The sequence below is a fragment of the Lonchura striata genome, unplaced genomic scaffold (genome assembly GCF_046129695.1).
Source record: "Lonchura striata isolate bLonStr1 unplaced genomic scaffold, bLonStr1.mat Scaffold_194, whole genome shotgun sequence".
NCBI classification, from domain to species: domain Eukaryota; kingdom Metazoa; phylum Chordata; class Aves; order Passeriformes; family Estrildidae; genus Lonchura; species Lonchura striata.
Window position 1 is genome coordinate 189936 of NW_027461125.1, and position 4568 is coordinate 194503.

Below are 4568 nucleotides of genomic sequence, written 5' to 3' on the forward strand. Positions count from 1 at the left end.
GGTGGGTTTTAGGATATTTTTGGGTGGATTTTTTGGGGTATTTTTGGGAGGGTTTTGGGCTGGTTTTGGGGCATTTTATGGTGAGTTTTTTGGATATTTTTAGGAGGGTTTGGGTAGTTTTGGGTGGGTTTTTGGGGGGCATTTAGGACGATTTTGGGGTATTTTTGGGTGGGTTTTGGGCTGAAGGCGGCTCAGCGGCGGCGCTGGAGAAGGATGGCAGCGGCGAGGGGGGCCCGGCGGGGCCCTGCCTTTGCCAGCCCCTCCTGCCGCCCTCCTTGGAATGGTTTGGGGCAGTATGGGGTTATTGAGGTAGGAGTAATTATTTTGTTGTTGTTGATTTAATGTGGGGTTTTTTTGTTTGTTTGTTTGTTGTTGTCGTTTGATGTATTTGGTTTGTAGAGCAGGAACTGTAGACAGAATCCTGCAGAAGTAATATGGAATTTGTCCTCCCAAAACCCGCCCGGCTTCCAACCACTTTCAGCACGTGGTCTTCCTTAGCAGCACATGGTTCCCCCACACTTGGGAGCCGGTGCACTCTACTTTTCTCTCCTCCTTTGCTGACAGATCCTGCTGAGGCTGAGGACAAAGCCCTACCCCTACACGGACAAGGCAGCAGACCTGGTTCGGGAAGCCAGCGTGCTCCAGGCTGCTCCAGGACTCTGATCAAACATCAGCATCCCCGTCTCTCACGTTGATGGTACGTGGTAACCCCTTAAGAACAGAATTCCACCTTTTCTAACCCTAAGCAGCAAACTGGGGACGGATAACTCTAGAAATCCTGTCATGTAAGGACCTCCAGGATTCAGCCCTCCATGTGTCCTTGGTATCAGAGGTTGGAATTGCAGAGTTGCCACTTTACCCCCAGACGTAATTTTTGATGTGGTTGTGCCACTTTAACAGTATTTGAAATCTCTCTTCGTGTTCTTGCAGCAGCATTTTCGAAGCACAATGGAAATCTAGCCCTTCTGCCGGGAGCGGTTCACAGATTCGTGGAATCCCAGAAGGGTTTGGATGGGAAGGCACCTTTTTTTAAAGCTCGTCCCGTTCCAGCCCCTGCCATGGGCAGGGACACCTTCCACCATGCCAGGGTGCTCTAAGCCCTGTCCAGCCTGGCCTTGGACACTTCCAGGGATCCGGGGGCAGCCACAGCTTCTGTGTGCAACCTGTGCTGAGGTGCCCTGAGGAAATGTGTGAGCCGGAGGGAGCCGGGGCCGGGCGGAGGGAGCCGAGCTGTGGGAGTGGGCGAATGGAGGCGGGAGCGGGCGGGACTAGGCGAGCGTGGGCGAAAGCGGCCGAAAGGGGCCGAGGAGGCGAGCGGAGCCGAGCTTTGCCGAGTTCAGCCGAGGCGAGCCGAGCTTTGCCGAAGAGGCGAATGGAGGCGAATGCGGCCGGAAATAGCCGAGCGTGGCCGAAAGTAGCCGAAGCTGGCCGAGGAGGCGAGTCCAGCCGAACGGAGCCGAGCTCTGCCGAGCGCAGCAGCCCGGGCGGGGCTGAGCCGGGGCGGAGCCGGGGCGCCGGGAGGATCCCCTCCTGTCCCTCTCTCTCCCGCTCCATGCTCCTGCCCGTGTTCAGTTACCTCTCTTTCCCCCGTTTCCGTGTCCCCCCCAAACCCGGCTCCTTCCTGTCCTGTCCTGTCCCTGCCCCGCTGCTCCGTTCCATTCCCCCTCTCGGTGGTGTGAGATGAGATTTGAGCCCTTTCTGACACCCACGCGTGCTCTTTGTGTTGTCAAATCCCGCGTGTGAGCCAGAAGCTCTCCCTGCCTATTTTGCAGGTGGATGTGCCATTCAAAGCCCTGGAGGCAGGGCTGAGCACCGGCGAGCCGCGCGTGGCTGCTCTGCACAGGGGGCGTGGCAGGAAACACTCGCTGAGTGCCGGAGGAGCGAACGGGAGCCTTGGCCCTGCCATCCTCTGGGATCTGCGGGGACACTGCAAGCACTGGCAAAGAGCCGAGAGCCATGGGAGCAGCGCTGAGCGAGGCTGTGTCCCAGCCAAGGAGTTCCTCCTGTGTCCCTTAAGAGGATACCCCAGGGCTGGTTTTCTGCATCAAGACTTCTGATCAGACCATCTGTAGACCTCTGGCTTAATGTAAATATTTATTTATATGTTTGTCTCTGACAGCAAAGCACGTATCTCCTGACTTCCCTGCTATTCAGTATCTGCTGAACTGGCTGTGCATTTTTCCTAAGCTAAGGAAAACCCTCCCTCTGATTCTGTAATTTCCAAAGGAGCAGCATTGAGTCACTTATGTTTTTCTTGTCTCCATAACTTTAGCTTGACTCGTGCTCAAGGACAGGAATGACTCAAGAACTGTATGTGGTGAATTGTTAGTTTGGCAGGGGTTTTTGCAAATTCAGGGCTAAAATGTGATGTAAGAAAAGGCTTTTATTGCAGCAGTTAGATTTTTGCAGCATGGCAGATTTTCAAGCCTCTAAGTAAATCACTTCATTCAGATTTAAACTCTCTTGAAATATGCTTGATATGTTTTGGGGTTTTTTTCATTGTTATGCTACTTTTCGTTTTGGTTTGATTTGGCTTTCTTTTTTGCCTGGCGTGGGAAAATTTTACAGCTCTCACTTTTTTCTTCTCCAGTTGAGTATAGTGTTACCTTCTTAATTCAAAAACCATTTGCTGTATGGAAAAAGCACCTTGCCTTTGTGAAGGGCCAGGTGGGAACTGTTTTAATGGCCAGTGGCACAGCCCTGTAGCACACAATTCCCAGGAAGTGGGGAGCCCTCTGCCAGGCAGAGCCACCTGGCCAGGTTCCTGCGGGTGCTGCTGCTGTACCCGGCTGATGAGGTGAGAAGCAGCTTGGCTTTATTGCCAAAATAAAACTCACCCGTTTTCCTATGAATCCCAGCAAAGTGGTCCCAAAGGCTCTGTCACTCAGTCTCTGCTTCCATTGGTGTGGAGAGGCTGGATCCCAGTTATCACCCCAGCAGTGCCCCTGCCTCCCTTTTCCCCACTTTTCTGTTCCAGTCGTGCGAAATATTCAGGCTTTGTTTTCTTCCCCCTGCGGTTCACTGCAGATCCCAGAAAACCCACAGGAGGGAAGATCATTCCTTGTGCTTCCGCCTCCAGGTGAGAGAGGAGATGGTCACATCCTAGGAGCCTGATTTTGGAATGTTTTCTGGAATTGGCCCAGTGGCTTTTACTTCTGGGGTTCCTGGAGTCTGTCCGTGGCAGGTCCAGCCCGTGCTTCAACTGAGAGCCCTCAGTCCGCAGGGAAATGAACCTTTGGGGAAGTTCTTACAGCTCTGCTTAGTGCTTTATGAATGGTGATGATTTTCTGGAAGTAGGCTGTCCATTCTGACCCTTTTTCTTCCCTCTCCCTGCAGACTGTACCTGCTGAGAGGCTGAGGTGAGACCAGGATCTGTAAAATCCCTGACTCTCCGTGTTTTCCCGAGGCTGAAGCCGTGTTTGCTGTCAGTGACGACAGGGTGGGAGATGCTAAACACTGAAAACTTTGGGGTTTTTCCCCTGAACTCCCCAAGACTCTCTGCAGCTGTGCCCTGTCTATCTCTTGAAAGAGTTTCTGGATTTACAAAGGTTTTTACATTCTGCAATATTTATCTATAACTCGATTAAAAAGAATCCTACTGTATCAATGTGGTGTTGATTACTTTGTTTGAGTCGGTTAATTAAAGCGAATTGTTGGTAAGGGGTTTGAGCATCCCTTAGTTGGAGCTGGCAGCTCTTATTTAATTTCTCTTCATTCCTTTAATTTCTTTCAATTATTTCTTAAGCCATTACTGCAATTAGGATGCACGGTAAGGACAAGAGCATTTCTGCCCTGCTGGATTGGGAAATCCGAGCCCAATTCCTTGGAGAGATTGAGGGGATGGGGATCTGTGCCTCAAGCTGGGTTTTGACAGTGGGAATTTGGTGAGGAAGGAAGAGGAGAGATCCCACGGAAAGTGGCTGAGGCCAGTTCCGCTGGCTTTGGGTGCTCCTACCCCCGAGAAAATCATCCTGGCTGAAGGGAGCTGGAAGAAGCCAGGGGGCTGCGCCGGGGGCTGTGCAGGGACCCCAAACCCTGGTCAGGGGCGCTGGGCAGTGCCAGCTGCAGAGGAACGCTGCAGAGGGGCTGCGCTGGAGCCCCTCAGCTTCCATGCAGAGATGCTGGCACTGCGGGGCTTTCGGGACACTGCCGAGAGGCTCCGCTGCCAGAGCCGGGGAGTTCTCCCGTTCTTTTCTGTCGTGCTGGGCACCTGGCAAGTCCTTCGAGCCCCGCAGGCTGCCAGTGCCAGAGGAGCAGCTGGAATCACAGACGGTCACACAGAAACCGGGCTGGGAGAGCAAATGAGCTCTTCCATGTTGTTTTTCACAACGCGTTTTGGATTTATACCAGAATCTCTTCTCTCCCCTCAGACCCCGTACCCCTGACTTTTGAGTTTTCTCACAGAAATGTCTCGGCCTGCACCGGGAAAAAGAAAATTCCCTGGCACGGCGGGGAGCGGCGGGGTTTGGGGGTGCTGGGGCGGCACGGGGGTCCCCGCGCCCCGGCCGGTCTCGGTCAGCCCCGGGAAATCGCCGCCGCCGCCGGCTCGGCCCCGGCGCCGCCCCGGT

General features: G+C 53.7%; 1 long non-coding RNA gene across 1 annotated transcript; it reads left to right on the plus strand.

Annotated features, from left to right (window-relative positions):
* The first annotated feature begins 995 nt into the window (after positions 1-995).
* On the plus strand, positions 996-3603 carry LOC144248609 (uncharacterized). Its single transcript, XR_013341905.1, has 2 exons — positions 996-2086; positions 3337-3603. It is a non-coding gene; the product is annotated as an uncharacterized LOC144248609 (long non-coding RNA).
* The last annotated feature ends 965 nt before the right edge of the window (positions 3604-4568 follow it).